The 26,088-nt window shown below is 44.7% G+C and overlaps 1 long non-coding RNA gene across 1 annotated transcript in view; it reads left to right on the top strand.

The window, feature by feature from the left end:
- Nucleotides 1-8,979: 8,979 nt before the first annotated feature.
- Nucleotides 8,980-26,088, top strand: part of LOC120395656 — a 29,449-nt gene continuing 12,340 nt past the window's right edge. The window contains exon 1 of the long non-coding RNA XR_005592734.1: nt 8,980-9,091. This is a non-coding gene — a long non-coding RNA (uncharacterized LOC120395656). The remainder of the gene's footprint in view (nt 9,092-26,088) is intronic.

Genomic DNA, 26,088 nt, shown 5'->3' on the forward strand with positions numbered 1-26,088 from the left:
GGCAACCCACGGAGTCCCTGGTATCAGGAGGAGCCCGTGGAGTCCCAGGGACTCGGGGAAGTCCCCAACATGAAGCAAGTATCCTAGCATCCCTGAGATGCTGCCCTGCATGGTGGAGCTGAGCTGAAGCCACAGACCTGGAAACCTGGCTTCCTCCTTCACCCACCAGGTGAACTGGCAGCAAACCAGGCTGGGTTCCATCAGAACTCTGCCTATCTTTACGTTTCTGCCTAACGCACATTTCTCCAGGAAAAGTTATTTAAAACAAACAAACAAAAAAATGAAACATTTCATTCCACAAAGGTTAAAACCTTATCCAAATGCTTCATTTTGATTTTTTAATGAAATGTTATCAAAATCGACATGTTCCTGCTCAACATTTTGATTTGGTGAATCGACATTTTCAAATGGAAAAACATTTCATCAGAAAATTTTCAAGCAGCTCTAATTAGGATACAGTCTTTATTTACATGATCACACATTTTTTTTCATTGAAATCCTGCACAGGATGGATGGTTTTTCGGGGAAGGATCAGGGCTGTGTAATGAATGTGGCTGTCATCAATAGGACACCTGTCAACTTTTTTCCAGGTGTGTAGTGAACGAGGTAGGAGGATTGCAGGGCAAAAAAGATAGTCTCAAAGTCACGGTGGTTGAATGCCACTCTGGAGGACTGGATTCTATCCCTGTCTCTGCCACAGAATTCCTTAAACTAAACTTTTCACAGGTGACCAATAATTGTGTGTTCCTCATTTTCTGGGTGTTCATCTTGAGACAATGAGGCCTGATTTTTCAGAAGTGCTTAAAACTCATAATTGCAACTAAAGTTAGGAAGTCCTAAGGGCTAGTCCTGACTCTGCCACTGATTCGTTATGTGGCCTCAGAGAAGTCACTTCATCTCAATTTTCTCATCTGTAAAATGGAGTTAGTAATACCACTTTACCTCACAGATAGTATGATATTTTGAAAAATTACAGAGTGGAAAAAAGAAAAAGTGGGGAAAAACCCAAAGTTCAGACATCATTCAGTCTGTTGCATTCAGTATTGGAAAAAGGAGAATGCAAAAATTTGAAATTTTGAAAAAAAATCAGTTTTGAAAACTGAAGCAAACAAAATTCAAATTTGAAATATCTAGAAATTTGCTATTGGAGTTTTTATATTATGTCAACAATGACATTTTTACACTGAAAAATGTTCACATTGAATCTCATTTTTCAGTGGGAAAGTTTTGGGTTTAAAAATGTCTAACAGATCTACTAAATGACTTTTTAAGCTAATTTTTGGCATGTAATTTTTATGGAGATGCAGTCAAAATGGCTTTTTTAACCTTTCTACTCATAGGTAAGATATTATCTCTTTGAGCAAGTACTCACTATACATATAAGCTGTGGTCCTGCAAACACTTAAGCAGATGCATAACTCCACTGTGACTAGATGGAGACCCTGGTAACAAAAATAAGCACCCACTTAAATTTTTGCAAGATTGGGAACCTAATGGGGAATATTACTAGAACTGGGAATATTTTGCCTATTGGTAAAAAAAAGTAAAAGAAACCTTTAAACTGTTTTTGCTATATGAAGATTTCTTGGTCAAAGAAAACAGAGGAGACAGCTGTTGAGGTGTAAACTGCCATAACTCCTAGCTCATATATTTGTCCATCTTATGTTTCTAATCAGGTGAGTGTGGTAGGACATATTAAATAAAACCCCATTTTCACCGCTCTTGATAGGGACGCATGCTGGTGCTATATGCCAGTCCTGTAGCTGTCCATATGCACTATAGGCATTAGAACTGGTTTGAAAACATGAAAATATTGACAATTGCCTAATTTTAAGCATGTAATTAGTCCCATTAGAGACATTGCTATTATCTGGAGATCCAGAAGCAGCCACAGAGATAATAAAACCCCCAATTTGTAAACCTGAGTAACAAAGAAATAACAAACTCTCTCAATCTTCACCATCCACAAAAGACTCATAACAAAGTCCTTTCCGAATCTGTTTAAGGAAAGGGAGAAAAAGAAAGATAACGTAACTGAGCTGGAGGGAGAATGAGCCATATATTTCCAATATACATTAGGAAAAACAGATACAAAGATAGTTAGTGAGAGCTTAATGCCTATCAGCAAAATACAAGTGTAGACATTTCTAGAGCTCTGTGTGGCTGTATGCATTCCTAATTCTGGATTATCTATCTTTAGGGCTGTATTTCTAAATAGATTCAGTACTGTTTTCTGAATGTTGCAGTCCACCAAGGGGGCAATATTTTCCAGTATTTCACTTACATAATGCATTGAATCAAGGATACTTTAACAGATACTCATGAATATGGGTATGTGAGAGAAGTTGCACTGAATAATATGCATAATACTTATACTAGAGGCACCATTCACATTTAACAATGCCACAATGGCTGTCTGTGCAACACTATCACATACAGGAACAAGGGAATATAGCATTGTTATTCAATCTTGAAGCTCTATTTGCTTTCAAAATACAAACGAGTTTTCGCTGCCATGTAGAGTGATATTTTGGCTCTGCAGACTCAGGATTGCTGTTTTGTGCAAGAGAAAAGAAGTATAATGAACTTCTTAACTGACCAACCTGATTGCCTTCTATGATGAGATAACTGGATCTGTGGATATGGGGAAAGCAGTGGACATGATATACCTTGACTTTAGTAAAGCTTTTTATATGGTCTCCCACAGTATTCTTTCCAGCAAGCTAAAGAAGTATGGATTGGATGAATGGACTATAAGGTGGATAAAAACTGGCCAGATCATCGGACTCAACAGGTAGTGACAATGGCTCGATGTCTAGTTGGCAGCCGGTGTCAAGCAGAGTGCCCCAGGGGTGGGTCCTGGGGATTGTTTTGTTCAACATGTTCTTTAATGATCTGGATGATGGGATGGATTGCACCCTCAGCAAGTTCATGGATGACACTAAGCTGTGGGGAGAGATTGATCATTAATGATCTGGAGGATGCATGGACCACACCCTCAGCAAGTTTGCAGATGACACTAAACCGGGAAGAGTGGTAGATACACTGTGGGGTAGGGATAGGATATAGAGGGACCTAGAGAAATTAGAGGATTGAGCCAAAAGAAATCTGATGAGGTTCAACAAGGACAAGTGCAGAGTCCTGCACTTCGGACAGAAGAATCCCATGCACTGCTACAGACTAGGGAGTAAGTGGCTAGGCAGTAGTTCTGCAGAAAAGGACCTAGGGTTATGGTGGACGAGAAGCTGGATATGAGTCAACAGTCTGCCCTTGTTGCCAAGAAGGCTAACGGCATTTTGGGCTGTATAAGTAGGAACATTGCCAGCAGATTGAGGGACATGATCATTCCCTTCTATTTGGCATTGGTGAGGACTCATCTGGAGTACTGTGTCCAGTTTTGGGCCCCACACTACAAGAAGAATGTGGAAAAATTGGAAAGAGTCCAGCGGAGGGCAACAAAAATGATTAGGAGGCTGGGGCACATGACTTATGAGGAGAGGCTGAGGGAACTGGGCTTATTTAGTCTGCAGAAAAGAAGAGTGAGGGAGGATTTGATAGCAGCCTTCAACTATTTGAAGGGGGGTTCCAAAGAGGGTGGAGCAAGGCTGTTGTCAGTGGTGGCAGATGACAGAACAAGGAGCAATGGTCTCAAATTGCAGTGGTGGAGGTCTAGGTTGGATATTAGGAAAAACTATTTCAGTAGGAGTGTGGTGAAGCACTGGAATGTGTTACCTAAGGAGGTGGTGAAATCTCCATCCTTAGAGATTTTTAAGGCCCAGCTTGACAAAGCCCTGACTGGGATGATTTAGTTGTGCTTGGTCCTGCTTTGAGCAGGGGGTTCGACTAGATGACCTCCTGAGGTCTCTTCCAACGTGAATCTTCTATGATGCTATGATTCTTTGTGGAGATACAAATGATATTTCTGTGTGGCTGTGTGTTTTGTTGAACAGCTCAACTGAATGCAGAAGCCAGACCTGGATTTTTAAATTTAATTTAGTGCTTGAGAGAAGTACCTGCTTGGCACCACTGGGTACTGAATTCCTTTCTTTATCCACAGGAGTACAAAACAGGCAGCAGCAGTGCACACACTTGTACACTGTACTGCTTATGTGCCACAACTCTGAGCTGTTAGTCACTGGGATAGTAGTAGCTAATCAGATAGAAGCTCATTTTCTATGCTTCTTCAATCTCAGGCCTTCCTGCTGAGACTTCTAACAAGAGAGCCAATTAGAACTGATTGTGATGGTAATTTTTGTAATGTGGCCACAGGGCCACTAGAAACTGGACTGAAATTTTACAGGTTTGATGCATGCTTAGGCCTGGAAGCCCATTATCATTTCTGCCTAATATGGCCTACACTGCTGGTACACCGCTGTATTTTGTTTTATCCTGGGGTCCTTGGTCTTCCATATCCTTTTCAAAGTTCTGAGAAGCGTTCAGTTTTTCTTCCACTTTACATTTACTTTCTCTTCCATATCACAGTAATTTTCCTTCCAGCCAAGAAGAAATTGATGTACTTGAGAGGAAGGATGACCTTGTGGCTAAGGCATCTGACTAGGACTTTGTAGATCTGGATTCAATTCCATTTTCCACTGCAGACTGGTCCTTGGGCAAATCAATTAGGCTGCCATTCTTGTGCCTTTGCAGTCAATGGCAAAACTCTCTGGGGCATTTACTGTCACTATATTTTTGTGCAGTGCATAGTGAAATGGGAACCTGACCTTGGTTGGATCCTCTAGGCACTAATACAACAGTACTAATAGTAACTAATGATAATAAGAAGAAATGCACCCAATTTTCCCCTGGTATAACTCTATGATGTTTATTTAGTTACACCAAGGAAGAATTTGGTCCTATGCTCTTTGGACCATGTCAAATTCAGTACTAAGTCAGCTCTACTTGTATTTTCTTTATTTTTTCCTTACATTTTGTTCATGCTTTCCTATCATATGGGAACCTATTATTTATACTGTTGTTAAAACTTAATTTCTGAAACATTGCAATAAAGAGCATTACATTGAAAGCATTTCCATTCACATTTTAATTATGGTTGTTAGGCTGGATTCATGTTGTACCTTGGCTAATTCTCCTTCAAGCAAACTTTGTTATAAAAATTGGCATGCCAAAATTTGAATTCCCAGTAATATGTCCAGATCCTGCATTCCTTGAACATCCCAAACTCACAATTAAATCAACCAGAGTTTTGAGTACACAAGGAATAAAGAATCCAGCCTGTACTGTGTAGGAGACAGAAACGTGCAACTGCTCTGGTCCAGTCCACATTTATGAGATTATGAAAGAGGGGAACTGGAATGGTCAGTAGTGCTCCTTTGTTGCATCCCATGCCATTAATGTCTCTGCTGCTCATTCCACACAAACCGATCATCCACCTTAAGAGGGGGAGGGATAGCTCAGTGGTTTGAGCATTAGCCTGCTAAACCCAGGGTTATAAATTCAATCCTTAAGGGGGCCACTTAGGGATCTGGGGCAAAAATTGGTTCTGCTAGTGAAGGCAGGGGGCTGGACTCAATGACCTTTCAAGATCCCTTCCAGCTCTAGGAGATTGGTATATCTTCCTTTACCAGCATCCTACAAGTCCAACCTCCATACTTTTCTCTTTTGCTTCCTTTTCCCCACGCCCTGGTTCATTCCTCACATCTGATTCCTCCTCACCTCAGCTTACACAAGTGAATGCACCTGGACAAAATTGAGGGACCATGCAGACCTCCTCCAGCACATCTTTGTTCTCACCTCCTTCAGCTGTGCTGCCTTCTTTTTTTTTTTAATTCTCCCCAAATTAATCCTGCTCTTGCAAACTGCCAGCACCTTGCTAATTTCTTCAGAGAAATTTGATGCACTATCCCATATGCTACCACTTCCTCTCTCTCCATCCCACTTGTTTGCTCCTCCTCTTTTCTTTCCCTACAACTCCTCCTCCTTAATCCCTGAATCTATCTTGGAATTATTTCTCCCTGTCTCCATTACCAACAGTTACCTCCACCTGCAACCACAACTCCATTTCCTTCCTGCTTCTGACCTCCCTTCCTCCTACTCTTAACCCATCCTTCACCCTTCTCTCATCCAGCTCTTCACCCTCTAAGTTCAAGTGTGTCATTTTCTCTCCTATGCTCAATAAAACTCTGCTTGACTCCACTGCTATTTCCAGCTACTGCTCCAACTCCCTCTGTCTTCAGATTCCTTGAACCCATCATTTATACCAGATGCCTCAGTGGCCTGACTCCTAACTATCTCCTGGAATCCCTCCAATCTGGCTTCTGCTACCTAGACTCCACTCAACCTGCCCTTAACAAAGTCACCCATGTCACCAGACTTGTTGTCCATCCTCATTCATCTTGATTTATTGGCCAATTTCAATGTGGTCAATCACTCCTTCCTTCTGTCTTCCTCATAGGGGTCAGAGATCCTGTGCTCCCCGGCATCTCTTCTGATCTCTCAAATCTCTTCTTCTTTGGGGTGTTCCTATTCCTTCCCCTCCCAGTACCTGTTCAAATTCTGCAGGGTTTGGTCCTCACCTCTTCTCTCTCTACAGTTCACACCAGGGAAATCTCAGCTAGTTACATGGCTCAAGCTACTGTCTTTATACCAATCAATCCCAAATGCACCACCTCTGATCTATGCCTTTCTGTTCAGACTCCCATTTCTGCCTGCCTGTTTGACATCCTTTCCTGGGTGGCACAACACAATTCATTCTTATGACAAGTAGTTTAAAGAAAACAGGAAGCTGCACAAAATGTAACCCACTCTCACAATACTTTAAACTATGGTCCAACAGGAAATGTAAACCCTCCTACAAGAAATGCATTGCATGTATTTACGTTAGAGATTTGCACGTGTCTTCTATATGGCATTTGAAAGTGTACTGTTCCACATCTACACTGTTCCTGGACTGGAAAGCACACTTCATGTTCAATGGCGTCTGGATTATTTTTACACAGTTTTGGCACTTTTCTGCCAATGTGCAGGCTGCTGACCTCATAACCAGGTGTGAGCCTAACTTTCACATTGTTGGCATAGTAATATGAAGAATATTTTTCCCTGTTGAAAATGGTTAGGGATTCTTTTTCTTTTCCTTTCCTCCAGTAAGATGTATTTGTAAAGGTTATTTTGCATTTTTGCACTGTACATTTTGAATTGTCTACTGTTATCAGTGTTTATTAAATTATATATTCATTTCCAGTAGTCCCCAGTTTACTGAGTGCTGTATAAATAAAGAAGAAGGCATAGTCCCTGCTCTGCATACTTAAGTTTAAAGCATGGGCATGCACAAAGGGGGGTAAGCAGGGGCACAGCTCTGTGTGTACATGTAGTCCAGGGAGGGAGGAAGCAGCAGGGCAGCTGGCTGCCAGCTGAGCTCCTCCTCCTCCCAGTCCTACAGCTGCTGCTGCTGCTTCTTCCCTGCTGCTGGAGTCCCACAGATTGTCTCTGCCTCCACCCCCTGACTCACCTCATAGGGTTGCCAACTTTCTAATTGCACAAAACCAAACACCCTTGCTACCCGCTTCCCCGAGGCTCTACCCCTGCCCTGCCCCTTCTCAGAGGTTCTGCCCCCCGCTCACTCCATCCCCCTCCCTCTGTCACTTGCTCTCCTCCACCCTCACTCACTCATTTTATCTGGGCTGGGGCAGAGGGTTGTAGGATGACCAGATGTCCCAATTTTATAGGGACAGTCCCAATAGTTGGGGCTTTTTCTTATATAGGCATCTATTACCCCCCATACTCTGTCCTGATTTTTCAAACTTGCTCTCTGGTCAACCTAGGGGGCTGGGGTGCAGGAGAGGGTGAGGGCATCAGCTGGGGGATGAGAGTTCTGGGGTGGGGCCAGGGATGAGGGGTTTAGGGTACAGGAGGGGCTGAGGGGTTTGGAGGGTGGGCGGGGGCTCCGGACTGGAGTTTCATCTCCAGGGTGGGGCCAGAAATGAGGGGTTTAGGGTGCATGAGGGGGATCTGGGCTGAGGCAGGGGGGTTGGAGTGTGGGAGGGGTTCAATCCAAAGCAGGTAGTAGTACTGGGACTCCGGCAGCAGGGAAGGAGAAGCAGCAGCTCTACAGGTTGAGGGGAGGAGGTGCTCAGCTGGCAGCCAGCTGCCCTGCTGCTTCCTCCCTCCCAGGGCTGCAGGGACAAGGAGGGTGCTGCTGCCTTGAGGAGCCACTGCCTCCTTGCTGTGGGGTATCCCCACCAGAGGCATCCTGAGAAATTGGGGGAGGGGGTGTCCCATGAACCTTTCATTTGGGTGTGTGTAACGTGCCCCTTCAAAAGCAATCAAATTTAAATTCCTGTGCACCCCCCTGATTTAAGTTAGTTAAATGTAACTGCATTTGTGTACCAATTTTGGATTAAAAAACACCTTTAGCTTTGCTACAGCTCAAGCTATTCTTCTCCATGAATAATTTTAAATAAGTACTTAGTAACAAATTCTTGGTTTACTATACACAGACATGAAAAATAGCCACAGTGTCAAGCAGAAACAACATGAACAAGTACAAATTCAACAGCTGTGTCTAGAACTGCCAGCTAACTCAAAATGCAAATATATTAATATTTACGTCTATCGTGGAATGTCCACTTTGACTTGAGGCTTATTGTCCCTCCCATGATCAGAATCAGCTGGCTCAGTATCACAGGAGATAGCTTTTCATGGCCAAATCCATGTTCAGTGACAGATCTATTCTAGTCTATCACTAGCAAGAGGGCTGCTACCAGGCCTATTTAGCTCCTATGGGTGGATGAGTAGTTTGAGGAGATAACCAATGGAGGATGTATATGTTTTTTTCTTGCTGACTAGCTCTTTTTGATGATTTTGTTCCATTTTTGTTCTATCTTAGTTTCATCAGGTTCAGATAAGTTAAACTGGGAGATCACTGGCCTCCTCCTAGATATAGCCTGCTGATGTGAAACATCTGGTAGCAATGCTAATATGGGAACTTGTAGGAGCACATTCTCTCAATTGATGGCAAGTTAACTCTCTTTTTTTCCCCCAAGGGTGTTTTTCTCTTTTCTCTGTGTGTGGTTTGTGTGGGTGTGAGCAAGCCTGATGGGAGACACCTGGGGATGGATTTGATCATCTTTCTCAGGTGAGATGGGAATCTCTGGGAGGCAGGCTAAAAGCATGAGGAATGTGATTGGTGAAGGATGGTGTGGGAGAAGCAAGTGGCTCATTAAAGCTGGCCCTCTTTAGACATCATATGTGGTCTGCTAGGGAAAATTTAGGGATGGAAGCTTTGTTATGCTGATGAAAACTCTTTGAGAGCCAGAATATACAGTACCTGCCAGTTTCCCCTTTAGTTGCAGTGGGTAGCTTTCTGTTTTAAAGGGGATTCTGGCCCAGGAGTTCCATTTGATTCTACTTCTGGGGTGCTCTGCTATGTGCATACTTCAGATTCTTATTCCCCCACTGACAACAAATCATTGCTGATCATTTATGCGGTCTCTTGGAGGCTTGTCCACTATCCAGTTCTCATATGGGTAACCTGCCAACACTGCTTTGAAAAGCAATATTATCTTTGTAATGCCTTCTGCACATAAAATACTTAGCACACACAATTAGATAGTGTTGGCTGACAGGCCCTTGCTTTCGACTAATCCCTCTCCCCCCTGCTCCTTTAGCAGCAAGAAAAAACCCAAAGAACAATCTTCTTCTCTCTCTTTTAAGCTAGGACTACTCAGCATGCATAGTGAACTTTTCCTCTTACTTAATGGTGCTCTGCCTCTAAGGATAAGCAGCTGTAATTGCCTTCTCTCATTTCCTCTGGGAAGGAAAGAGAATGAGATGAGGCAACTGGTGTTTGTACTAAGGAGAGAGAATATGACTGAGATTCTTACACCAGGCTGGGGGTCTCTTTTTGGACAATCACTTGTCTTTAAAATCTTGTTACATTATCTTGGCTGTCTGACCTTTAAAACCCATTTAAGAATTAGATATTAATTGTTACTTCAGCTTAACATAACCCAAACAAACACAGTTCTGAAAAGCTTATTATACTTTTGCTAGCATGGGTCTTCAGAAGCTTAAACCTCTGTTTATAGTAGTCATGGTTTTCCTAATGGTTCTCCTTAGCCATGCTTCAGGGGTCTGGGAGTCACACACAGAGAGAAAGGCTTCTTTCCCTTCTCCTTTGGAGCAGAGAGTTTCATTTTTATGCAAGAACTCAGAATCTATTTAAACAAGCCAGCAGAACCACTGTAGCAGCTAAGGAGGAATTCACCCAGCTATAAATGACAGCAAAAGCTAAAGATAGTAAAAATATCAGTGAGAATGACAAGGAATGTTGAAAATACATCAGGCCAGTCTGGCAATCAAGTGGTAGCAGAATGTGCTGCCATGTACTGGAGGAGGGGGGAAGAGGGGGGGCCCCAAGCTTGGATTCTGAGGGCTTGTCTACACTACAGGACTATTTCGAATCTACTTAAGTCGAATTTGTGGATTCGACCTTAATAAGTCGAATTTGTGTATCCATACTAAATACACAAATTCGAACTTCTGAGTCCACATTCACGGGGCCAGCTTCGACTTTGGAAGCGGTGCACTGTGGGAAGCTATCCCACAGTTCCCGCACTCCCCGCTGCCCATTGGAATTGTGGGATTTCACCCCAATGCATGCTGGGGGGAAAAATGTGTCGTCATTGAACCGTCAATCCCGCCCTCCCTCTCTTCCTTGAAAGCGCCGGCGGGAAATCTGTTCGCGCCCTTCTCTGGTCGGTTACAGCGCGGTCGCCTCAGCTCTGCGTGCATGGAGCCCGCTGCGTTCTTCGGTGCTCTTATGGCCGTTGTCAACTCCTCGCACGTTATCGTCCACCTCTTCCACAGTCAGATGCTGAGAAACCGGGCGAGGAGGCTCCGGCAGCACGGTGAGGAGAGTGGCGCAGACCTCTCAGAAAGCAGGGTACGCCGGGCAGTGGAGATCATGGTGGCAATGGGTCAAGTTCATGGTGTGGAACAGCGATTCTGGGCCGGAAACAAGCACAGACTGGTGGGACCGCATAGTGCTGCAGGTCTGGGATGACACAGAGTGGCTGCGAAACTTCAGGATGCGTAAGGGCACTTTCCTTGAACTGTGTGACTTGCTGTCCCCTGCCCTGAAGCGCCAGGACACAAGGATGCGAGCAGCCCTGACTGTGCAGAAGCGAGTCGCCATAGCCCTCTGGAAACTTGCCACGCCAGACAGCTACCGGTCAGTAGCGAACCACTTTGGCGTGGGCAAATCTACCGTGGGGATTGCTGTCATTGAAGTAGCCCACGCAATCGTTGAGCAACTGCTCTCAAAGGTAGTGACTGTCGGAAATGTCCAGGCCATCATAGATGGCTTCGCCGCGATGGGATTCCCAAACTGCGGTGGGGCTATAGATGGGACTCACATCCCTATCCTGGCACCAGCCCACCAGGCCAGCGAGTACATTAACCGAAAGGGCTACTTTTCAATGGTGCTGCAAGCTGTGGTGGACCATAGGGGACGTTTTACCAACATCAACGTCGGGTGGGTGGGCAAGGTTCATGACGCGCGTGTGTTCAGGAACTCTGGTCTGTTTAGACGCCTCCAGGCAGGCACTTTCTTCCCGGACCACAAAATAACGGTTGGGGATGTGCAGATGCCTACAGTGATCCTCGGGGACCCGGCCTACCCGCTAATGCCCTGGCTCATGAAGCCCTATACAGGCGCCTTGGACACTGAAAAGGAACTCTTCAACTACCGGCTGAGCAAGTGCAGAATGGTGGTGGAGTGTGCTTTCGGACGTCTCAAGGGGAGATGGCGGACCTTACTGACTCGGTCGGACATCAGCGAAAAGAATATCCCCGTAGTTATTGCTGCTTGCTGTGTGCTCCACAATCTCTGTGAGAGCAAGGCGAGACCTTTTTGGCCGCTTGGGAGGTTGAGGCAAATCGCCTGGCTGCTGTTTACGATCAGCCAGACACCCGTGCTGAGAGAATATCCCAGCGGGAAGCGATATGCATCAGGGAGGCTTTGAAAGCGAGTTTCCTCGCAGAGCAGGGTAACCTGTGACTGTCCACTTGATTTTAAGAGAGCCTGATCATAAACCAAGTTTTCCCCACTTCCCAAGGACGTTTTAAAACTAAGGACATGTTTTAGTAATTAATAATAAATCTTTCGTTGACTTTGCATTTCTGTTTCTTCGTTGAAACATGGAAGCATTCTGTGCTGGTTAAGGTGTGCACTGATGGGTGGGTTTGCAGGAAGGCGAGGGTGCCGTCCTTGGATAGGGGTTACCATGACGGCTGTGGGTTTGGGCGTTGGAAGGGTGAGGGTGTGGGGAAGGGTGAGTATCTGCCCCTGGATGAGGTTTCTTTTTGGGGCTCGGGGCACCGGGGAGGATCGTGACTACGGTCCAAATGCATGTGAAGGAAGCCTGCCTTTACATTCGGGATGTCAGGCACCAGGACCCTGCACAAGCATACACCTCAAGGAAAGACCGGGGCAGCATACACCACACAGACTGTCCCTGGTGCCTAGTGACTGCAGTCTGTGTGTGCCCTGCAGTTGACCCTGCAGCCAAGTCTGTAGCATGGCACTGTGGGCTATGCAGTGACATTACAATTCCCCACAGAACAACAGAAAGTCTTCTGACACCAGAAACGTGACGGAAACAGTCAGTAACACCAAACCGCTTTTAATAATGTAATACACAGTGGGGTTTGAACTTGGAGTTGGGACTGGTTGATGCTGTAAAGAAAGAGCTTGTACAAATTTACAGCGCGACAGTTGTCTCTAACATTATCGGTGTGCTGCGGTGCAGGGACAGTTCTCACGGCCCCTACCGCCCCTCCGTCTTGTCACTTTGGGTGAGGGGACAGGACTTCTTGGCGTTGGAGCGGTTGCAGATGCACTGCAGGGGGCTCTCTCCTCCTGACTGCGGTCTTGAAGAACATCTACAAGGCGCCGGGCGTCTCCGTTTGCTCCCTCATTAGACCAAGCAGCGTTTGAGTCGCCTGCTGGTCTTCCTGCCGCCACCTATCCTCCCGTTCCAGGTGTGTGCGATGCTGCTGACACAGGCTCTCCTCGACTGTCTCTGCTCTGCCGCCTCCGCTCTGGAGCTGGCCATCAGTTCCTGGAACATGTCGTCCCTTGTCTTTTCTTTCGGCGTCTAATCCGAGCCAGCCTCTGCGAGGGGATGGCGGGCAGTCGGGAAGTAGCCGAAGCTGTGTGATGTGAAAAAGTAGGTGATTTCCTTGAACACATACATGTTTGCCAACAGTAAACACAGTCTAGTCAGTTTCAGTGAACAAGACCAAAGAGGGAACCAAGTCTCAGGAGATCTCAGAACTAGTCCGAGATTTGAATACGCTCTCATTGGCGGCGCCATTGCACTGGATAGCGCATGCGAGGAGAGACAGCTGCATCCCTCTTGCACAAAGTCCTGGTAAGCCTTACAGTACAGAGTGCTTATCAGTTAGTGCTTAGCTGTGCTCTCCTGCTGGAGGCAATGTGCAAAGCAGAAAAGATGAGCGTTATGCGGCATCTCCCGCCAGTGAGCAGGAAAGACCCTGTATGCTTTTCCTCTGAGGCCTGCCACACGTGGCTGTTAAGCGAGGTCATTCTTATGCAAAGTAAAACTCTGTTAAGCGAGGGTCATTCTTATGCAAAGTAAAACTCTGTTAAGCGAGGGTCATTCTTATGCAAAGTAAAAGTCTACCATGCACAATAGTAACAGTACACTAATTCCACTAATTAGATGCAGCACTTCCACAACGACATCACCCTGAGGCGTGTCAGGCGCACACAGAGAGAGCGGATGTTAACAGAAGCCCTGCACAGACCAGGACCCTACGCTGCCATGCTCGGAGGCGATGGTCCCCCTGTACCTGAGGATGGCATGGCGCGGAAGAGTGTGCTTCAACGGAGCACCCAATAAAGCACCTCTCCCAAGAAACCTCTTGCTGAGGCTTTTCCAGCTGCTCTCTGAGAGCTTTTTTGAACTATCCCCAGAGGACTATTGCTCCATTCCTATATGTGTAGACCTGCTGTTTGTATAGTTTCATATTTAAAAATTTTTATATAGTATTTCTATTTTTTATATATATCCCTGTTTCTTAAAAAAATAAATGTTTCCCTGTTTGTAGCACTTACCGCCTGATCCTTCCCCTGATTCCGAGTCCGGGTTAACGGGCGGGGACGGTTGGTAGGGGATCTCTGTGAGGGTGATGAAGAGATCCTGGCTGTCAGGGAAAGCGGGAGTGGGTTCGATGTCGCCTGCGCCGTCCTCAAAAGACCCTTCCTCATCTTCCCCATCGGCGAACAGGGAGGAGGAACTGTCCCGGTACACTATTCCGTCCTCGGAGTCCACCGTCACTGGTGGGGCACTGGTGGCAGACCCACCTAGAATGGCATGCAGTGCCTCGTAGAAGCGGCATGTCTGGGGCTGGGCTCCGGAGCGTCCGTTTGCCGCTCTGACTTTTTGATACCCTTGTCTTAGGTCCTTCACTTTCACGCGGCACTGCATCGCATCCCGGCTGTATCCTTTCTCTTTCATGGCTTTAGAGACCTTCTCGAAGGTCTTCGCGTTCCGCTTGTTGGAGCGCAGCTCCGAAAGCACAGACTCCTCGCCCCACACAGCGATCAGATCCTGGACTTCCCGGTCAGTCCATGCTGGGGACCTCTTTCTATTCTGGGATTGCCCGGACTCCTCTGCTGGAGAGCTCTGCATCGTTGCAGGTGCTGCGGAGCTCGCCCCGATGTGCAACCAGAACGTCAGATTCAAACCGCCCAGACAGGAAAATGAATTCAAATTTTCGCGGGTCATTTCCTGTGTGGCTGGCCAGAGAATCCAAGCTCGGACTGCTGTCCAGAGCGTCAACAGAGTGGTGCACTGTGGGATAGCTCCCGGAGCTGCTAAGTTCGATTAGCATCCACACCAAGCCTAATTCGAGCTAGCAAGTGCGAATTTAGCGTTACTCCACCTGCCGGGGTGGAGTACCAAATTCGAACTAAAGAGCCCTCTAGTTCGAATTAAATGCCTTCCTGGTGTGGACGGTTGAGCGGTTAGTTCGAATTAACGCTGATAAATTCGAATTAAAGTCCTAGTGTAGACCAGGCCTGAGTTTGCTACCAAGCTTCCTAGGGTGGCAAGGAGTGGGAATCCTGAGGAGGGACTATTATATCTTCCGTGCTTGGGGAAAAGGAGCTTTTTGTGTTGTTCTCAAGCAACTGCTTCTAGCTGGTGGTGAAAGAAGTTGATTTAAGTGCTCAAACACTACAATAAATTGACACTATAAAAATCCCTAAAGGTAAAGAAAGCACTTCACAGCCCCTCGCTCCCCAAACAAACATGACCATGTTCTGATGATTTCCAGTACTTTTCAGCAAGTGAGTGATGTTGAAATCCCTGATTCATTTAGGGATAGGACTAGTTGTCCATTTGCCTTCATTTAAACAGCAGATAGGTGACCACAAATTGCTTATTGCCTACTCTGAACACTCCCAAAACTTTTGGAAAGCTTGGATCTAGGTCCAAGCTTCATTCTAGTCCCCATATTTATAATGGGCCAGGCCCAGGCGCTGACTTTTGGTTTTGCTGGTGGATGCTCCTTTCTGCCCCATCGCCCCTCGTGTGAGCAGTGGGCAGGGCCTCATAGGAAGAGGCCGAGCAGGGGTGGCGCCTCGGGGCAGAGCGGCAAGCGGAGCAGGGGGTGGGGCCATGATCTGGGCACCAGGGCCCACCAGAGATTAATCCAGCCCTCTGGGTGCTGAGCACCCCCTGTTTTTTTTCAGTGGGTGCTTGAGCCCCGAAGCACCCATGGAGTCGGCGCCTATGGAGCCAGGTCTTGAATACTCATTGAGACCTTGGGAAAAGTTCAGTTCTGGATCCAAAAGTTGCTCTTCTCTGGTTCTTATACCATGATAACTCCTTTAATGGAATAGCTTTTGCTTACAGTGAGACATTAGTAAATGGGTATAGAACAGTGAACAAGAGGCAATGGAGGAGATTGTGGACTTCACAATGATCAGTGTGAACTTTGCAGGGCTGATATTGTAGATTACTCTAGATTGCTGCAATCAATATGGTACCTGGAGTAAAATCATTAATATAGCCCAATGCCCCCAAAGCTGTCAATGTGCCTTGTCACCCATATAATGGAGTATTGACATACAAAAAACCCCAACAACTCTCAGATTCAAATTCTGAATGAAATAACATTTGCCAAGTCTATAGGATTTTCTCAGGAGGTCTGTGTTTAACTGTATGCGTGTGTTTAGAATGCATAATTCAAGGTCTTTATTCACGTAACATGGCTAGTAACAGAAGTCTATGTATCCTCAAAGCAGTATCTTTTTAATAAATGTCATGTTCTCATATGACACAGTTGTTTGTAAAACATGATTAAAGATGAGCAATGAACGGGAAATGTAATACTCCACAGAAGTGCATCTGTTTCACATGCCGCATGTCCTTATGATATATCCTTTATGAGATGTCTTTAAAGGGAGTGATGTGAAGAAGTGTTTCAAAACTGTAATACAGTTTCCTAAGCCACAGAACAGTGTTTGCTTCATGTAGTGCATGAACACGTACATACAGTGAACACATGAAGCAGCACTCCTCTGGAGTCCAGCTCTAATTTTTTCCATCCTTCCTAATTTCTGAGTGGAAAAGTGGAAAATCTCTGATCCACACCATCTGTTTGCCTCATATTGCTGCACATTCCAATCTCTGTGGAGCAGAGGGCTGGCGATGGCCCACCAATAAAATGGGGGATCATCTGAGGCTAAAGGATGCTTGCCGAAAAGATTAAGAGAATCTCTTAGATTTTCATTTAACCTCTTTCCCCCCAAAATAAATTCTCTGTGGCTACAACAAAGTTAAAAGGAAATACAAAACAAAGAAATCATTCATTTAATTGTGGCTCCCGCTGGCAGTGAGTGATGTTGAAATCTCTGACTCATTCAGGGATATTACTAGTCTTCCATTTGCCTTCATTTAAACAGCAAATAGTTGATCACAAATGGCTTATGATTTATGACATTCTCTGAAGAACCTAGGTCACGAAAACATCATCTTCAACATAGCTGGTCCCCATGCCTAAAGTCATGCTAGCAGTGTATTTCAGAAAAGAAAATATAGTCTCTTGTTTACAATGCCTCTCCTGAAGCATCACTTTTAAAAACTGGTGTGCTTCATTCAGCGTCTGCTCGACAGCCCTGGTGCCTTTCTAGTTCTCTGCAGAGCAGAGAATGGAAGATGCAAACCACCGTGTAAAATAAATGTATTGCTAAATGAAAGGCAGGAACATTTCATTCATTTTTTAAATTCAGAATTATCTGGGAAATTGTCTTGGGAGATATATTTTTTAAAAACCTGTATGAAAATAGCTGCCCATACTACACATAGAAAATTTAAAATTAAAGCCTTCCTTGCATCCAAATAGATAAGAGGATTACACCCTGTTTCCAAGCTGTCAGTGTGCCACTTTGAAATATGGCCAGATCCTGTGGTACAATCAGGGAATATAAATATCAGCTAGAACTTAAGCACATCAAGACAGGGCCATACTCCAAGCCACAGTGCCTTGTTTGGGTCAGACACATATAATTTATACCAGGATTACTCTGAACTGATGTTTTAGTCAGTGACAGCACTCCAGAGTGAATAACGTGAATGTCATTAAAAATGCCAGCAAACAAATATAATGCAGGAAAAGTTCTGCACAGTTTTGTATCTATTTGCCCTGCCAGCATCAAATAGACTGAAGATTTTCATGTATTTTTATTAATTTTTGCTCATCTTATTGTGGTATTTTTGGAGTCAAGATAATATGGCGATTAGCACTGTGAGTACCTAAGATAGACCGATCTTATTTGTGAAATGCCACTTAATATAATTTTTGAGACATGTATTTTTTATATATTTAAATGGTAATGAAAAGGCTAGTAATCCCAAACTCCCTTAGGGGAAAAGAAATCTTCCCATTTGCTCACATGGGAGTGTCTAAAAATGTGTGGTTAAAGTTAAGACTCAATGTTCCAAGCTCAGCTCTCCCTGCTATGAAAGCTCTGAAACCATTCTGCTGTGACAGTGAATCATACCAGCCCAGGAACAATTTAGAAATACACATGTGTACTCACGCACATATGTCCTGCGGGAGCAAGGACACTAAAACTGAAACAAAGAGTACATTGTTAAGACAATTGCAAAGGCTTCTGAGAAATGTTTCCCTCTGAAGAAAAATACAGCTCAGATCTCACCAACTATTAAACACAGGTGAGGAAACCCTGACCATACTTTCCAAGTGAGTGCAGCATGAAAGAAACTGCCCACAAAAGAAAATATAGGGGGATGTGTTTAAACTGCTCTCCATTCATTACTGGACTAAATAATATTGACACACTTTTTTTGACCAGTGGTGATGTTTGACCACTCCCCATCCTTGCTTGAGGATTAAAACATGGTTAATATTTAAAAATAACTTTGGTTTCCCTCCTTATTTGATTGAAATTGGTAGAGCTCAGCAGGAGACAAAATGCTCATCTATAACAGTTTTTTTTACTTTATTTGGAATGATATAACTATGTAATTTTACATTCGTAATGGGAAATGCCTGTAAAGTGGCATAAAAAGGCATTATCCATGATTAGCATAGGTATAATCATGGATTAGGGTTCTTGTTACAGGTTATGAACTTGATTCTGATCTAATTTACACCCATTTTAACTACATGGGGCCACATCCTCGGCTGGTGTAAATCAACATATGTCCACTGAATTTGGCCCCTTGACTCCACTGGTTACATTGTTAACAGTTACTGATTAACATAGACTCGGACTCTATACATTTATTTTATAGGGAAGGGGCCCTACTTAACACACACCCATATTCTGCTTGCATCTCTACCTGGGAGCTGGTCACGAAACCTGGTGGCAGCCAGCCATTCTCCGGTTTTGGAATGTTTTCTCTTTTCTCAGCACTGATCTTCTGGGTTTCTTTGCCTGAAGTTGTTTTTTGTTTGTTTGTTTGTTTGTTTGTTCTTTTTGTTTGAAGTTCACTGGTGATATGACACCTAAATAAAAACCTTCCAAGAAATCCATCCAGAGAGAGCCTGAAGTCCAGGCCTAATGAACAGCGGGTGACAGCTGTAAATAGCAAGACTCCCACAACAGCTGTGCATTTTCTTTGTGCTCTGAGATAATCTCAGAGGAGTCAGGTGCTGTAGCGTTTTCTGAAGAAGTCTCATTAAAAACAATTTTACTGGCCATAACTGCTATGGAAAAAAGGCTGAAGGCCAATTTCGATGCCTACAAGCAGCCAGATTTTGAAACTGGACACATCCACGGACTCAGTAGAGGAGAATTTTTAACTGTGAGTAATTCACAAGAGGAATTAAAAGATGAAATGGCTGCTGTCACACTGATTTAATCTAAATTAATACACTGTTATCTAGGAAACTGGAGACTTCAGAGAATAGTTTACAGTAAACTTCAGTAATTGGGCATTGAAGAAATAAAACCAGTACTAGAATCTATGGGCAGTTGTGATGGGGTGTGTAGACCCCCACAGATGAGGAAGTGCCAGACCCTTCCAGCCCTCTCAATCATGTACGATGAAGGAGGCTTTTAAAAGTACGGAAGCTATAGTCGGGGCGATGAGCAGGATTGCCCTAAAGAAGCAGACTGCAGGAGTGACTCCTGAAGCTGCGGAGGGAAATCCCATCCAGGACCTTCACCCCAATCCTGAGGAGAATACAACTGATTCCCAGGGTAAGAGGGACAGACAGACCCTGACTCACAGGCCCAGCCAGATTTTCCCAAACTCACTATGCTGACACTAGATTATTGGCATCCTGTAGACTCCCCAACTCCTCCCCTTCCAGGGGCCACAGGGAGGGAATGTCCTCAAACGCATTGTGGTTTGTGACTTTCATTTCAATCCCTCATCCAGAGAGATTTAAGAAGGCCCATGATGGGCAGGGTCCCCTTGCAAGTAAAGAAATGGGATCTGTGCTGGAACCCAATGTAGATAATTGTTCATGGTCAGGTTCTCCCACCCTTTGAGGGAGGAACTGCAGGAGCCTCTGTTACCGCAGTATATTCAAATTATTATTAGAAATCAAAGTTTGATTCACCTCTTGAAGTATACAATATATCCTTCCTCCCCAGGACCCTTTCACTGATGCTATTGCAACTGCTTCTTGAGAGCGTTTTCCATGCTCTTAATTATGCTTCTCATGAACATGCGATTTTATGATGTCTACCAGAGAGTACTTCTGCTGGGAGACAGAACAGGGTCCAGATTCAGTGGTGAATGTAATAACAATGGGAGAGCAGTCTGTGGAGAGAAATGGCAGGTAGAATGGTGCTGTTGACCACAGTGATCAAGAAAGAAGGTGTGGGGAATGTTTGGATGAAAGATTAAGAGCCATGTTTTAGCCACATTGAACTTAACCGCTAAACATCCACAAGGAGATGTCAGAGAGACCGGCTGAGGTTTTAATTTGGGCAGAAGGAGAGAGAGTAAGAAGAAAAGAAGGGGACCAATGACACAGGTCTGTGGAACGCCCACAAAAAGATGGAGGGGGGAACAGAAGGATCCTCAGAAGGACACGCTAAAGGAGTGATTAGTGAGATAGAAGGACAACCAGGGAAGGACAGAGTCACAGAAGGCAAGGTGAGGAAAAGATTTCAAGAAGAGGAGTATGGTCAGCTGTGACAAAGACAGTTAACAGGTAAAGGAGGATGAGGATGGATTACTTGTTCTGAGGTTTGGGTAAGAAGTAGTCATTGGAGATTTTGGCAAGAGTGTTTTCAGATGAATGCAAGGGGCAGAAGTCAAATAGAAAAGGGTCTAAGATGGAACTGGAGGAGAGGAACTCCAGACAGTGATTGTAAAAGTCATGTTTAATTAACTTAGACTCAGAGATTAAAGGGAAATGTACTGAAGTGGAGAAGGAACTCATAAAAGTATTCCCCTGTCTCAATGGAAGAAAATGTTATGGTTTTCAAATGCACTTCTAACTTAGGCTATGTCTACACTGGAGACCTTACAGCGGGAGAGAGCTCTCATATGGACATAATTAAACCACTCTGAAAGGGCGGCAATAGCTATGTCGGTGGGAGATGCTTTCCTGCCAACAAAGCACTGTGCACGATACCACTTATGCCGGCAAAATGTATGTTACGCAGGGGTGTGTTTTTTTCACATGCCTGGGTGACATAAGTTTTGCCAACATAAGTGGTAGTGTAGACATGGCCTTAGATACCCAAGTCACCACAGAAGTATCTGCAGTTGTACACAATTTGAAGCCTCTTGACTATCGCTCTAATATGGACCATTCTATGAAGTCAGTAAGTTAAGAGAAAGCTAGTTCTTGTTATTTAGTTCCTATGAGGAATGCTTGTAATGCTGCCACTAAGTAATCAGCACCTACTGTATAATAAAAATGCCTTTCCAACCAGTTCTAGGCTAAATGACAGAATTATTAGGAATAAACTTCAATGTAAAAGGAACTAAACTTATAATTTGAACAAGTTATTTACCAGGACATCTTTGAAAGAAAAGGTTTTACTCATCTCTTTAATGAGGAGCATTTGCTCTGTCAGAAAGACTCAGGTGTTTCAGAGGTGTTAAGGCCAGAAAGAACCCCCATGATAACCTAGCCTGACCTCCTGCATAACACAGGCCATAGCATTTCATCCATAATTCCCACATTGACTCCATCAATTTGTGGTTGAACTGGGCATATGTTTCAGAAAAGCAAGCTTTGATTTAAAGACTTCCAAGTGATAAATAATTGACCACATCTCTGGGTAAATTGTTCCAATGGTTAATTAGCCTCACTGTTTCATTTCTGTGAATGTTTTTCCCTAATTGTGGGCTTCCAGGTCTGTCAGTTGGCATTTCAGATGTATGCACAGTATATGGGATAAAAACTGTGCTGGGTAAATATTGGGAGTATTCATATTTTAAAGAATGATTATTCTACTATTACCAGGAATCAGGGCCTGCAGCGGAGCTAGTCTCATCAGTACAGATGGCCTGCAACAGCTGCCTGATTAGTCACGCAACCTGCTTGGCTGCCGAGGCCAGCAGGCTGGCTCTTAAGCCAGCAACAGCAGCAGCTTATTGGCTTCTCAATGCTCATGCCCACCACTGTGCCTGCTCCCGCATTACCTTGTTCCCAGCCTTGCCTCTGTTTCCTGTCTTGCGCTCCTCGTTCCCTGATATCCTGCTCACTCAAGTTCCTGACCTCTGGCTTTGACCCCTGGCTCTGGCTTTGGCTCCTGACTACAAACTCTGGCTCGACTGCCTGGCTCTAGTATCCAGTTCCTGGCCTGCAGTTTTGACCCCTGGCTTTGGCAACTGACTACAGCTCTGACTCCAGCCACTAGGCCTGCTGCCCACTCCAGCCACTAGGCCAGACTCCCCTCATCCCGGTCAGCTGACAGCTATGGTGCTTGAGGATATTACTTAGTTAAACAGGGATAATGGTCTCTAAGAACATTTTGACAGAATTAAGGCAGAGGACAGATTATGGGGCAGATCCCCACCAAGTGTAAATCTGCATAGCACCATTCCTTTCTGTTGATCTACATCAGCTAACGTTATGGCCCTATGCATCTAAATGTTTGTCATATTTTACAATACAAAACAAGGAATTGGAGTCTTCCTACAATGTCAGAAACAATAAATCAGGGACTTTTCAGTAGGCAAAACACATTAACATTTTTCCTTCTGTTTTGTCAAGTTGTCTAGATGGGTGTACTTATCAGGGTTCTAAATTCAATTATATGTTGCGTTTCATTACCAGATAAACACGCTATTATGGAATATTGCTGGTTTTGTTACTGAAACCAATGTAAGTGAATGAGTTTTCTTTCTGAAGTCTTATGCCTGTGGTAAATTGCCAGCATTATTATGATGGGTCTCGCACTTTCTCTTCTTTGGGGGGGCGTTCAGGGCGCCATTTCTTGCCCCTGAATTGGAATATTAATTGCCCCACTAGTGTCCTTGAGGAGGGGAGTGGAGAGGGAGGGACCTGGGCCCGCCCTCTACTCCAGGTCCCAGCCCAGGGGCCCTCAGGATAGTGGTGAACCACTTGAACTGGCGGTTCCTTCCCCTGGGCTACTTCCCTCTCCTGCCCTTCAGCTTGTGAGGGGGCTTCCTGCCCTCCCTCTGCACAAGCCAGGTGCCCTTTACATAGGGTCTAGGACTTCTTAGCCCACCGCAGCACTTCTCCAAACTGTCCTCTGCTTCCCTTCAAACTGCTCTCTGCTCCAACTCCAATCCACTCTGTTTCTACTCCTTCAAACTGTTCTCTGCTCCAACACCAATCCTTTCTGCTCCAACTCCCACACTGTTTGATTGAAGCAGGGGGATTTTATCATGTGACTGACTGCAGGTGCTCTAATTGGCTTCAGGTGCTCTAGTTAATCTATAGCAAACTTTCTTCCCCTTACAGGGAATAAGGCTCCCTTCCAACCCTCTCCTGCTGCCCTCTGGCCATGCTGTATCACATGCCATAGACTTAATCCTGAAAACTTGGATGATGTGATTACACATAGTAACGCAACAATTAAAAATAACTTTAAATGTGGGACCTCAGGAAAAGCAAATAGCCATCTGTCTTATATGGATCTGGATCCATACGTTAAGGTGATTTCAGATACCCTAATACCCATATACAGTATGAGCCAAGAATCCAAACAGTACACTTTTTGTTAATGCTAAAGCTGAAAGAAAAAAGTTGTGCCACATTTTATCTTACTTAGAAGTGGCTAGAGTTCATAATAGTTTTCTGGTCTGTAATAGTCTGATTACCATAACAAGAAAAGAGATGATAGTGTCTGAGGACAGTCAAGGACTTTTTTGGACTGATACGTCTTCTTTTTCTTCTTTTGCTTCTTCTCATCCCAAAGCATCTTTACAGCTATGGGGAGCAGTGCAGCATCACCATTTATTCCATGACTTGTCCATGGATTGTTCCTCCATTAAACCCAGCCTGGTCATGTTGCAGCAAACACTGTCCCACTATCCAGTCAGCCTCTAGGTCTGGCTGACCTTCCTTCTGTTTGCATTATTTTCTTTGGCAATCTGTCTGTTTGTCTTCTAGAGTGTCCCCACCATTGTAATCTTTCAACTGTAGCCAATCCATACCCTGACTTTGCATCCTACTCTCCTTCTAACTTCTTAATTTGTCTTAAAATCATTCCACTTTACATCTGCTGTCTTCTGAAGAACTCTCATCTCTACTGCTTCCAACCTTCTGATGTCAATTTTATTTGATACAGCTGTTTCCAGACCATAGAGGAATACTGTTAGTACACTGGTTTGATCAATTTTCACTTTGGCACCAAACATAACGTTTTAAATCAGCCCATAATTTCATTCAACAATTGACCACATCCACTCAGTTCGAAAGCTCATGGAAAAAATTAAACACTACAAAATACCATTGTATATTGCATCTGTTGACTACAAAAAGGCATTCGACTTGGTGGACATTAATGCTGTACTCAATACGCTCAACAAAATCGGAATCGACCCAAGGTACATTGACCTGCTGGAAGAAATTAACTGCAATTGTTCAACAGAGATAACATTATTCAATGTCCTGTGCATTAATAATATACATAGAGGAGTCAGACAAGGCAACACAATCTCACTGAAGCTGTGTGCAGCAGTACTGGAGTCGCTGTTCAAGAAACTGAACTGGGAAGGAGGAATCAGAATTTGCAGAAACAGTTAATGCATCTTCTCTTCGCTGATGACTGTGTAATATTGGCAAAGGACATAACAGAACTGGAGAACAAATTGCAGCAACTGCAAACACTTTTGCATGATATTGGGTTGGAAGTGAACATGTCAAAGACTAAGTGGATGCAGAATGAGCATTGTGCAGCGGGAATCATCACTGTAAACTGTGACAGACCCAAACCAATGGGATACAGGAGTCTGGTAGAGGACAAATATACTGGTCACTGGATGAGTAGTTTTCTGTTCCCTGAGTGACCAGAGCAGGGGCTGCACTAGAGTAATCAGGAACCTGCTAGAACCAGTTAAGGCAGACAGGCTGATTAGAACACCTGCAGCCAATCAAGGCAGGCTAATCAAGGCACCTGGGTTTAAAAAGGAGCTCACTCCAGTCAGGCCGGATGGAGCCAGAGGAGAGGATGTGCATGTGAGGAGCTAGGAGCAAGAGGTACAAGGAGCTGAGAGTGAGAGGGTGTGCTGCTGGAGTACTAAGGAGTACAAGTGTTATCAGACATCAGGAGGAAGGTCCTGTGGTGAGGATATGGAAGGTGTTTGGAGGAGGCCACGGGGAAGTAGCCCAGGGAGTTGTAGCTGTCATGCAGGAGGCACTATAGACAGCTGCAATCCACAGGGCCCTGGGCTGGAACCCGGAGTAGAGGGCGGGCCTGGGTTCTCCACAAACCTCCCAACTCCTGATCAGACACAGGAGGAGTTGACCCAGACTGTGGGGAAGATCACTGAGGTGAGCAAATCTGCCAATAAGCGCAGGACCCACTAGAGTAGAGGAGCAACTTTGTCACAAAACATGAAAGTAATCAAGGAGGTCGACAAATATATTTATTTGGGTCAGCAGCTGAACAGAGACAACTCATTCGAAGGGGAATGCAGGAGGAGGAGAAAGGCAGGGTGGGCAAGTTTCAACAAAATAAAGATGTCTCTAATGGATGATGAACTGCCCATGAAGAAAAGGAAAGAACTGTTTAACTCCACTGTTCTGCCAGCAATGATATATGGAGTGGAAAGCTGGTCAACGATGAAAGCGGAGGAAGAAAAATTCACTGTCACCCAGAAAGCAATGGAAAGGCGAGTGTGTAAGATATTGCTCCGTGATCATATACCGAATGAGGATATTAGAAGGCATTTCGAGGTGACCAATGTAGTGCAGACGATGTACGACACAAAGCAGAGATGGGTGGGTCATGTAGTCTGCAGGCAAGACAATTGGTGAACAACCCGCATCAGTGACTGGATCCCCAGAGGCCACAAGCGACCACTAAGCAGACCGAAAATGCACTGGGTTGATCCCATCTTTAGCCAGAAATGGAAAGAACGTGCTCGCAACAAAACAGAATGGTGTGGTGTCAACTTGCATTTGTGG

This window comes from Mauremys reevesii, linkage group 1, assembly GCF_016161935.1.
Source record: "Mauremys reevesii isolate NIE-2019 linkage group 1, ASM1616193v1, whole genome shotgun sequence".
NCBI classification, from domain to species: domain Eukaryota; kingdom Metazoa; phylum Chordata; order Testudines; family Geoemydidae; genus Mauremys; species Mauremys reevesii.